Consider the following 12,845-nt stretch of genomic DNA (forward strand, 5'->3'; position numbering starts at 1 on the left):
GGGGTGTATCCCATCCGGGCCCGGAGATTTGTCAATTTTTGTGATTTTTAGACGCCGCCGTACTTCCTGCTGGGTTAAGCAGGTAACATTAAATTGGGAATTATTATCACTAGTCATATTGGCTGCCATGGGATTTTATTTTGTAAATACTGATGAAAAAAAGTCATTTAGCATATTGGCTTTTTCCTCATCCCCATCCACCATTTCACCCAGACTATTTTTTAGGGGGCCAACACTATCATTTTTTAGTTTCTTACTATTTATGTAGTTAAAGAATATTTTGGGGTTATTTTTGCTCTCTCTAGCAATGAGTCTCTCTGTCTCAATCTTTGCTGCCTTGATTTGCTTTTTACATAATTTGATTAATTTTTTGTATTTATTTAATGCCTCCTCACTCCCTACATCCTTTAATTCTCTAAATGCTTTCTTTTTGTCACTTATTGCGCCCCTTACAGCTTTATTTAGCCATATTGGTTTCCTCCTATTTCTAGTATGTTTATTCCCATACGGTATATACTGTGCACAGGTTCTATCCAGGATGCTAATAAATGTCTCCCATTTTCTTTGTGTACTTTTATGTCTCAGGATATCGTCCCAGTTAATTGCACCAAGATCCTCTCTCATCCGTTGGAAATTTGCCCTCCTGAAGTTTAGTGTCCTTGTCACCCCTCTACTACACATCTTATTAAAGGAGACATGAGAACTTATTATTTTGTGATCACTATTCCCCAAGTGACCCCCAACCCTTATATTTGATATGCGGTCTGGCCTGTTGGTTAATATTAGGTCTAGCAGTGCCCCCCTTCTTGTTGGGTCCTGAACCAGTTGTGAAAGGTAATTGTCTCTCATAGTTGTCAAAAACCGATTACCTTTACTGGAACTGCAGATTTCTGTTCCCCAATCTATTTCAGGGTAGTTGAAGTCCCCTATAATAATGACTTCTCCTTGAGTCGCAGCTTCATCTATTTGCTTTACAAGGATATTCTCCATTGCTTCCATTATTTTTGGAGATTTATAACAAACCCCCATCAGTAATTTATTATTTTTTCCCCCTCCCCTTATCTCCACCCACAGGGACTCTACATTTTCATTAGATTCACCTATATTATCACACAGGATGGGTTTTAAGGTCGATTTTACAAACAGACACACCCCACCCCCTCGCTTATCTGTACGGTTATTTCTGAAAAGGCTATAGCCCTGCAAGTTAACAGCCCAGTCATGGCTCTCATCCAGCCATGTTTCAGATATCCCCACCATGTCATAATTATGTTCCAACAACATTAGTTCTAATTCGTCCATTTTGTTGGCGAGGCTTCTGGCATTAGTATACATGCACTTGATGTTCCTCTCTGTACCTCTATTCTTTCTTAAATTACTAACTGTTCTAACCCCACCCCCCATGCCTCCGCCACCCCCAACTTCCTTATTTGTACCCAGGTCTCTATCTGCACTATCTTTCCCACCTATAAAATGAATACCCTCCCCCCCATTCCCTAGTTTAAACACTCCTCCAACCTTCTAACCATTTTCTCCCCCAGCACAGCTGCACCTTCCCCATTGAGGTGCAGCCCATCCCTAGCGTAGAGCCTGTAGCCAACTGAGAAGTCGGCCCAGTTCTGCAGGAACCCAAACCCCTCCTTCCTACACCAATTCTTGAGCCACTTATTAACCTCCCTAATCTCCCGTTACCTCTCTGGCGTGGCACGTGGTACAGGCAGTATTTCAGAAAATACCACGTTGGAGGTCCTTGCTTTCAGCTTGCAGCCTAATTCCCTGAAATCATCTTTAAGGACCTTCCACCTACCTCTAACTTTGTCATTTGTGCCAATGTGCACCATGACCGCTGGGTCCTCACCAGCCCCTCCCAGTAATCTGTCCACCCGATCAGCGATGTGTCGGACTCGAGCGCCAGGTAGGCAGCACACCGTTCGACGATCCCTGTCTTTGTGACAGATTGCCCTATCTGTTCCCCTAATAATTGAGTCCCCCACTACCAGCACCTGTCTGGCCTGCCCTGCTCTCCTATTTCCCTCCTTACTGGAGCAGTCACTCCTCCGGCTTTCAGAGGACATGCCTGGCTGCAGCAGTGCTACCCCTGTACTGGCACCCCCCTCATCTGCCAACTTAGCAAACTTATTGGGGTGTGAAAGATCAGGACTAGCCTCCCTGACACTCTTCCCTCTACCCCGCTTCCTAACTGTCACCCAGCTAACTGCCTCACTGTCCTGCAGCTCCATCCTACCATCCCCCTCCTCATCTATCCCATTGAGCGTCTGCTCTGTGAGCAGAAGACTCCTCTCCATATTGTCTATAGATCTCAGTGTTGCCAGCTGCACATTTAGATCCAGTATCTGGGTTTCCAAATGCACAACGTGCTCACATCTCGCACAGCAGTATGCACCCTCGACCGGCTGATCAAGGACTGCATACATGTGGCAAGATGTGCACTGGATGGCATTAACAATTGTGGAGCACATTTCCTAATGGGGATTGCACCAGACAGAAACGTTAAATAAAAATAAATACAAAGTATTAATTAACACTTGGAACAGCAATTCCTCCCTTGGAAACTCCCTGATTCCAAAGTCACTGAGTCACAAGTCACACTTACCGCCGTCCACACTTACACTCAGGTCACACTCAGCTCGCTCACACTCGCTAAGCTGAAGATTTAAAGATTTTTTTTTTTCCTCTATTTCCCTTCAACAACAAGCCACCTTGCTGTTCACATGCACTTCCAAAAAAAAAATCAGCCAATTTTTTTTCGTGGTCTGCATTAATGATGGGCAAAACCCCTGATACATGCTTCTGCAAAAGGAGATTTTGATTTGAACATCAAATGGTTGTTCTGTCTAAAGCTAAAAGTCTGCAAACTCGCTATGTGACTGCAGACTTGTGAATCATCACAATGTGCACACTGTGCATTGTGAGGATTCTCTGGTGCCATCGCCAGGTGTGACTGCAAGTTTGTGATATGTATATTCCTGGGCCACAATCCAACTAGACTTGTCCAGCCTCGCTCAATATACTTGCGTTGAATGAGACCTCACCCATCTAGTAAGATTGTGGCTGGAAACATTCATATTGCATACTTGCGGCCACATGACTGTCCACTCCCTGCATCGGAGAATCTATAGAGCGACTTCAGACTTGTAGTTTTAGACTGAGCAACTCCTGTAAATCCTAATTGATGTGACAAGGCTCTTTAAAGGGTTGACATTGACTGATAGTATTGCCACCTCTAATAGGTGGCATTAGAGGCCCTACTTGATTCCTCTGTGAAGTGACTATTTCCATATTTAATTTACCAGGAATGCATTTCATGGCCTGAAAAACCATAGCCTACAAACACCAACTTTGCTCGCTATACAAGTAGAAACTTTACCGCCTAGGCTTTCGAAGCGATTGATGTGTTTTATAAATCTAACCAACATAGTTTTAAATTCCCTAATTTCCATCTTGGGAGCTGCCACAAGAGGGAGCTCTGCGTGTGACTTTACACAATGCCCCCTAGTGGCTGCTGCTATATTGAAAGGCAGAAAATGTAGTTCAGTGCCAGACACCCTCTGACTATGAGCCCATTGCAGTCATTGAGAGTTACAAGTACGACACTAGGTTTGACAAGTATTAGAAAAAGTATATCTTATGGTATCCTCTATGCATTTGTTCACTACCGAATGGTGAGAGAAAAATGCATATTGGATTACTTAATATTGTCAATTAACTTTTGAGAAGAAATTGCAGGTGAAAAGTTCAATGTATTATTGCACATTGAGATCTGATAATACAGTCATATATGCGGGATCACACTGTGTGATGCTACAGTTCTGCGGCCAGAGAAGATCAACTGAATTAAATCAAGAATATTGATTACTGCACTTATACACAGGGGCCAGCTGAATTTGGTTTACTTCCCATAGAATAGAAAAATGAGGAGACTACTCAAGTCATCTATGGAAATATATTCAAATCACTCGTGGAGACGTTACAAGTAATTATTTTTCTCTTATTCAAACCATTGACGCATATCGTAAGGTCAGACTTTGTGGCTGGTTGAAAGCAGCTCTATTACCATTAGATAAATATTTTTGTGTATAAATCCATAGTTCATGAGCTTTCATATTGAGGAGATACAAAATACCTCTTTACATGCTCCAGTTACATACAGCCTATGAGCCAAAGACATCCAATGAAAGTCACCCAGGAGCCACTGTACTTATGTACTCCCCTGGAAGAACGATGGTCCTAGAGGGTATGACAGGGGCTCTTGCAGCTGATCGCACTGGTACAAAAGCTGTGCTCAGCATGACAGATGGCCGCCCCTGTGCAAGAACAATATATAGGCTCTTTCAGTCTAATAGCTTATCATAATGATGAATTCCATGTACTTTAGAGGTGGAAGTGGGGCACTTTACCCCTTGGTCCCCTGTGTATATGTATAAGTTGCACAAATGGTTTGTCCGTCCATACTCATGATGGTTACAAATGTCTAAGGCCTCATTCAGATGTCCATCTTTTTTCACATTTAGGTTCTAGCTGTGATTTTCACAGTTAGAACATTGCACCCATTCAAGTTTATGCTGCTATTCACGTCTGTGTTATTTTGTGGACTTTGTGGACTTTGTGCCCACAAAAAAAATCACAAAAACGTGTCCATTTTTGATCTGAATCATTGATCAAAATTACCCATACAGGCCCATGGGTTCATGAAAATCATGGATGACATCAGTGCGTTGTCCTCTAAAAGCAATGCAATGAATACAAGAAGCTTTGCATTTTATTGAATTTTTCATACGTGAAAATCACTGATGAAACACTGATGGTAAATATTGACACTGACCAAACCCTGATGAAGCTCGGATCCTAAACCCTGAGGACACGAGGACCATTTTTTGCTGACGTGAAAATCACTGACGTCTCAATGGGGCCTAATGGAGCTAAGGGGTTAAGGGTTATTATTATTAGTAAAACTTAATACAGAATAAGTGATAATTTGTTGGTCATTGGGAACGTCACTAATCCCTGAATGTGTCTCTGAAGTTCCCCATAGGCAGTAAATATACTTACGATGCCTACGATGCCAGCACTCCATCCCCTGGGGTATTTTAGAACCGTGCTCTCTGGACACCGAGAGGACCATTACATTGACTTCAAAAAGTCTCATGCTTATGACTTCAGAGCAACTGCACGCTAGCAACAAAATTAATGAAATGATATGAATCGTTGGCAGGCTAATCCATTTCATCTCTCGCAGATCGCGAATGACGATACTCCACCATATGCTTTCACTTGTGCATGCCTGAAATTTCTTAATACGTCAGAAAGAGAGTCAACATTGTACGCACGCCATGAAACGATACACAGTAATTTGTCGAGCGACAAACAAAACTCTCCTGTGCCAGCGATTCACGCAGAAGGTTTATACTAATAAGCGGCAATTGCTGAGCCCTACATAGGCACAGAACATAAAATTGTACATAACTGTGCTCAGTGGAAAACTACATGTATTATACTGATAGACATTTATAAAAGAGCAAATTATATTACTCACATATGCCTTACAGTATATTTTTAGAACTAAGAGGATTCAAGACAAACTTGTAAACACAAAGGAAATATATTGCAGCACATAGTAATCATCCTCCTTTAGCTGCATCCAATGTTCTGAACTCAGTCCAAATATACATTCAATTCTTCATTTATAGAAGAGAATCAGTGGCATAATAGTAGCTTACATTATGGTTGTCCAGAAAAGCTGGAGGACTATCCACACCGGCCATGATGTGCGGAGTCATTTGATGCCACAAAACATCTTCATTTATAACAATGTTGTGACCAAATACCCCAAAATCTAGTCATGTCTCTTTGTGGCATTACAGAAGAGAAAAGAAAATAATAACTCTACACTGATTATAAAACTACTTTTATTTATCATAGCAATAGCTTGTTTCTCCTCTTCTGGATGGCTGTGGCTTGAAGATTGGGCGTGGGACCTTTCCTCTTTTCCGTTACTCTCTAGCCCCATTTCATCAAAGCAATTGTGCCAAAATTATGAACTAAATTTCTTTTTAAAAGTTGGAAAATGTTGTTGTAACTCCAAATTGCACCAAAATATTGCAACTTTTGATATTTTCACGCCAGTTTCCCCCAGAACTGCCAAAATGGACTGAGCTGGGGCAGGATGAGTTGCAGCTGGGGTGTGATGCCGCAGCTTGTCTAATTCATGACATGCTGCGACATTCCTTACTCCAGAAATCTTACTCCTCCTGGAGTAAGATTTCTGGCGTGTCGCATGAAGGCGCACGCCACTCGTCAGATGCTCCAGATTCATGAAGGGGCATGGGCCTATTCTTTAATCAAGAGTGTCCGACTCCACCCAAATTCCAAATATTGAAAACATTGCGGGTCTCGGATTATTGCGACAAAAACAAAAAAAAATTTTGTAGAGGTTTCAGAATTTTTTTTTCACCACCTAAATAAAAAAAAATGCATGTTTCGTAATTGTGTACTCGTACTGACCTGGAGAAAGATATTGCCAGGTCAGTTTTACCATATAGTGAACATGATAAATAAAAAAAACAGTTGCGGAATTCCTCTTTTTTTTTTTTTATGCAATTTCAACGGATTTGAAATTTCTTCCCTTTTTCCAGTACACTATATGGTAAAAATGAATGGTGTTGTTAAAAAGCACAACTCGTCCTACAAAAAACAAGGGTATATGGCCAGAAAAACAAAAAAAAAAGTTATGGCTATTGGAAGAAGGGGAGGAAAAAAAGAAAAATGAAAAAAAAAAAAAAAAACGAAAATTGCCGGGTATTGAAGGGGTAAAATTATTGCACCATACATAAATATATGATGTATATATAAAAGATATACATGTATGTAAATAAAGCAATGGGCCACACAATCATCCATAATGCTCCACCACGGATTGCAAGATGACATTCTGATGACAGATGCAGCGGCGCCATATTCAAGCTCCTTATAATCAAATTCCTGGACTAAGTTCCAGGTGAGCAATTAGTAAGCTGTATGTACTGTAACTCTAGCAAGGCACCAGCCAAATTTCCAGCCTGGAAGCAGAAACAACAGAAAAATGGCAAATCATCTCAATTTTTCAATGTGTGTTAGTAGTTATAACAAGTGTAATCCAAACCATGCTTAAATAGTTTATACATTTGTCATGACTATGGTAATGTTAGTGATGCCACAGCAGTCAAATTTATTTTACGAATACGTTTGTAAGGTTATTCGGAGGACAAATGGTAAAACCTACCGGTAAGCTGATTATACTAAATCTAGTTACTGTAATGTAAGTGATCATATTAATCCGGTCAGAATAGGATAAGTATGTCATGTCATCAATTAATATGCTCTCTGGTACTGTCCCGCTATGACAACTCAATTACAACCATGGATTAATCTATGGATCATATTGTCAAACTGTAGCAACAAATTCAGATCATCAGGTCAACATTGATCCTTTCCCGATATGCCCAATTTCTGTTTTTTGCTTCCCTCCACTTTCTTCTACGAGCTATAACTTTTTTATTTTTCCATCCACATAGATATATTGGGACTTGTTTTTCATGGGACAACTTATACTATTGAATGATGTTATTCATTTTACCACATTGTATACTAAAAAATGATTTTAAAAATCCAAGTGGGGTGAAATTGCAACACCCCCCCCTCTCGGAATTATGACATTGTGTTTTGGGAATTGTGTTTACGGCGTACATTGTGGTGTAATAATGACTGGGCAACATGATTGTCCATGCCAGTATAATTGTGATTACAGTGATAGCAAATCTGTCCAGTTTTTTTTATTATTTTAGTGGTGAAAAATAAAATCGGAAATCTATTAAAATATACACTCACCGGCCACTTTATTAGGTACACCATGCTAGTAACGGGTGGACCCCCTTTTGCCTTCAGAACTGCCTCAATTCTTCGTGGCATAGATTCAACAAGGTGCTGGAAGCATTCCTCAGAGATTTTGGTCCATATTGACATGATGGCATCACACAGTTGCCGCAGATTTGTCGGCTGCACATCCCAAAGATGCTCCATACAAGGCAGGATGGATCCATGCTTTCATGTTGTTTACGCCAAATTCTGACCCTACCATCCGAATGTCGCAGCAGAAATCGAGACTCATCAGACCAAGCAACGTTTTTCCAATCTTCTACTGTCCAATTTCGATGAGCTTGTACAAATTGTAGCCTCAGTTTCCTGTTCTTAGCTGAAAGGAGTGGTACCCGGTGTGGTCTTCTGCTGCTGTAGCCCATCTGCCTCAAAGTTCGACGCACTGTGCGTTCAGAGATGCTCTTAGGCCTACCTTGGTTGTAACGGGTGGCGATTTGAGTCACTGTTGCCTTTCTATCAGCTCGAACCAGTCTGCCCATTCTCCTCTGACCTCTGGCATCAACAAGGCATTTCCGCCCACAGAACTGCCGCTCACTGGATTTTTTTTCTTTTTCGGACCATTCTCTGTAAACCCTAGAGATGGTTGTGCGTGAAAATCCCAGTAGATCAGCAGTTTCTGAAATACTCAGACCAGCCCTTCTGGCACCAACAACCATGCCACGTTCAAAGGCACTCAAATCACCTTTCTTCCCCATACTGATGCTCGGTTTGAACTGCAGGAGATTGTCTTGACCATGTCTACATGCCTAAATGCACTGAGTTGCCGCCATGTGATTGGCTGATTAGAAATTAAGTGTTAACAAGAAGTTGGACAGGTGTACCTAATAAAGTGGCCGGTGAGTGTATATTTTTTTATTGTGTTCCCATTTTGCAAGACTGGTAATGTTTTCATTTTTTTCAGTTGATAGAGCTGTGTAAAAGGATGTTTTTTTGTGTAATGAGCCAACAAGTTTTATTAATACCATTTTAATCGTTATATTGCATTATTATTATGATTATATTTTGATAGATCAGACTTTTTTGGAAACAGCGAAACCACATATGAGCATTTTTTTTAATTTTATTTTAATATCTTCATTTTTAGTGGGGGGAGAAGGGCGTGATTCAAATTTGTATTTTTTATGCTTTTATGCTTTTTTTTATATTTATACATATTCAAAAAGTTATAAAAAAAAAAGCTTTACCATATATACAGTGGGTATGGAAAGTATTCAGACACCTTTAAATTTTTCACTCTTTGTTTCATTGCAGCCATTTGGTAAATTCAAAAAAGTTCATTTTTTCTCTCATTAATGTACACTCTGCACCCCATCTAAAAAAGCATAATATGGAGAAAGCAGAGTCAACAATATACCAAAAAATACAATTTTTCTTTATTAAAGAACAAATAAATGACCATTCTAGATCATGTTCAAATAATTTCAATAAATACAAACAATAATTACATGGGTTCCTTCATAGTGGATAAGTGATTAAATCCATGGGTGTTAAAAACAGCAGAAGAAAAGGTCAAGATATTTTGAAAAAATTGCAAACACAGAAAGTGAGAATAGATATATATGAATGAAAATATTTAATTTCCCCTATATTAGGTGCATGTGCCTTTAAATATATTTAATTAGCATAAAGTGCATGAATGTCTTTGAAGACACCATCAATGTAGTCATCACTACATCACTCTGTGTGCATACCATTCCAAAACAAACATCATATTAGTGAAGCAGGTAATAACTACCCATCTCTGTGATTTGTTCCGCCTTGACCTCGGCCATGTACCCTGATGCGCGTTTCGCGTTCAAATAGTATCGCTTCATCAGGGGGCGTGACCTAACTACGGTCTCAGTTTGGTGTATACAGTAAGCCGTTCCGGTCACAAGACCGCACGGCTGCATATCAGTGATGAATAGTTGTGCACATGCGCATTCAGCGTGTCCCATTGTCATCACAACCCCCATCTCGGAATGAACGTCCTAGTCTCAGTCACGTGGGTGGGCCGGTGCCAAGCCACACATCACGCCAACACAAGCAGGAAGACAGCTGGGAGGAGAGAAGAGAGAAGGTCCAGGACACGATGCATCAACGAAGTGTAAGTTAAGTGAGATGTGCCAGCAAAGGCTGGAAATAACAAAGTGTGAGTGAACAATAACATTTAGGATAGAAAAATTGCTCAATATACATTGTGACATATAAATCTAAAAAAGCTATGACAATGATAAGTGCATAATGCTATATAGAAATTAGTAATATATATATATATATATATATATATATATATATATATCTATATATATATAATAAATGTAATAACAAATGAAAATATAAATAAGAATATATAATTGTGGAAAATAATCCACCCATGAATAGGACAATAGCACCATGCATTATTAAACAAGCAAACATTAATAATAACACTTAAAAGAACCAAATGAAGAGAGGATAAGAATGCAGACATTATCATAAAGGACAACAATATCTCATCTATATCATATGTATAGTAACAAGTTACTTAGAGTCATTCATAGTTTAAAATTCACTAGGAACATATTTCTGACAATGAAAATGAGGCCAAAGTTCTTCACAGACTATGAGAGATAAGATTCTCTGGTCTGATGAGACGAAGATAAACTTTTTTGGTGGCAATTCTAAGTGGTATGTGTGGAGAAAACCAAGCACTGCTCATCACGTGCTCAATACAATCCCAACAGTAAAACATGGTAGTGTCAGCATCATGCTGTGGGGGTGTTTTTCAGTTGCAGGGTAGGATGACTGGTTGCCATTGAAGGAAACATGAATGCGGCCAAGTACAGATATATCCTGGATGAAAACCTCTTCCAGAGTGCTCTGGACCTCAGACTTGACCGAAGGTTCACCTTCCAACCAGACAATGACCCTAAGCACACAGCTAAAATAATAAAGGAGTGGCTTCAGAACAACTCTGTGACCATTCTAGACTGGCCCAGCCAGAGCCCTGACCAAAACCCAATTGAGCATCTCTGGAGAGACCTGAAAATGGCTGTCCTCCAACGTCCACCATCGAACCTGACCGAACTGGAGAGGATCCCCAAATCCAGGTGTGAAAAACTGGTTGCATCATTCCCAAGAAGACTCATGGCTGTACTAGCTCAAATGGTGCTTCTACTCAATACTGAGCAAAAGGTCTGAATACTTATGACCATGTGATATTTCAGTTTTTCTTTTTTTAAAAATTCTACATTTCTGAAACAACAACAAAAAGACTCTCCATGCAAGTGTCATGACTGTGAACAATCAGCTGATCGGCCGGTGCGATCCAGGAAGCCGGGTTCCCTCTGCAGCTTATTCAGCAAGCACTATAGCTTGCCTAATAAGAGTAAACCCGAACATATTTTCTCAACTCTACTCATAATAAAAACACTTCTACTTTTTATTGTATTTGTTCCCTTAGGGGACTTCAACCTTCCGTATTGCTGGATATAATAAAAATCATATGCTGGAGTTCTTTTAATGCAGCTGTCCCAAATTGACTACAGCATTAACAAGTGCTCTTTTCTGGGCTGTAAGGCGATGTTCACACGTTCAGTATTTGGTCAGTATTTTACATCAGTATTTGTAAGCCAAAACCAGGAGTGGGTGATAAATACAGAAGTTGTGACGTGTTTCTATTATATTTTCCCTCTGATTGTTCCACTCCTGATTTTGGTTTACAAATACTAAATTACTAATGTAAAATACTGACCAAATACTGACCATGTTAACCCAGCCTTAGAGGCAAATACTGTGCCAATATTCCACCAGTCACAGTGTCCTCAGGTGCCCTATGGGGTCAGGGGCATGCTGAGCTGTCAGGATTGTGAATGACACTCAGCTGTCCAATCTGGCAGGGCCTAGCTCTGGTGATTACCTAGCTATTTAGCTTGCTGGCAATGAATAGAACATTGTCAGTTGTAGCTTTGCTTAAGTGGGGTATGTTTGCTCTGTGCTATGTGCTCTGAGTTCTTATATTCTGATCTTTGTTGCCCGACATTGGATTTGCCTTTGACCATCCGTTTGCTTACCCTTTTGCTTGATCTTCTACCTTATTGAAATTCTGACCCTTTACTATGCCTTTGTCTCCCCTCTGTTTATTCTAATTATGACTTTCAATTAGTAGACTCACACCTTCTTAATGCCTCTGTCACACGTCAGTGTATCCAGTATGTGTGGTGACTAGAGATGGGCGAACCCGAACAGTAAAGTTTGGCGTCCATACACCTGCTATTCTGGCATGGACACCGAACACAGACTTCGCCAGGAAGTCCATATTACTGTTCGAGTTTGGTTCCCCGAACACCGGGTGTTTGTCACGCTGTCATGGGAAAGACAGCACAGCAAAAACTGCTTCTAATCGGCGGTAAAATCACTACTGCCGATTAGGCCTTCGATCTTATTGAGGGACTAAGGAACTTTACATTTTTGCCTAAAAATTATCCAATAGATATAGGTATTCTCTTGACTCAGGCGGAGTGTCAAAAAGAAAATTATCCAATTAATGGGTGATGCTAATGGATCTGGCTTCATATCGTACCACACACTCAAAAAAGAAAAATAAATGGCTGAAAGTAGTGGAAGGATTTGAAGCAATTCAAAGAGGGAAGAAACAAAAATAATAATTGCTATCAGCCTAGAGAGAAAGTGATAACAGCCCAAATGGACTGGGAGAAGTAAAAAGCTGAGTCAATTGCAGATTTAGTTTAGAGTGCCTTTTTGACTAAGGATACTGCCCTGTCAAAAGAGACATAAGACACCAAAGCATCTTCAGAATAAATGTCATTATTGACAGACATGGGACAAATGGTATCTTCACCAATACTTACCCGGCTCCTTCACACTTCCGTATAATACTAGTAAGGGAAAAAACAGTCCCGGTATCATCAGAGTTCTGGATCAGTGTGCCA

The sequence above is a fragment of the Ranitomeya variabilis genome, chromosome 6 (assembly GCF_051348905.1).
Source record: "Ranitomeya variabilis isolate aRanVar5 chromosome 6, aRanVar5.hap1, whole genome shotgun sequence".
NCBI lineage: Eukaryota > Metazoa > Chordata > Amphibia > Anura > Dendrobatidae > Ranitomeya > Ranitomeya variabilis.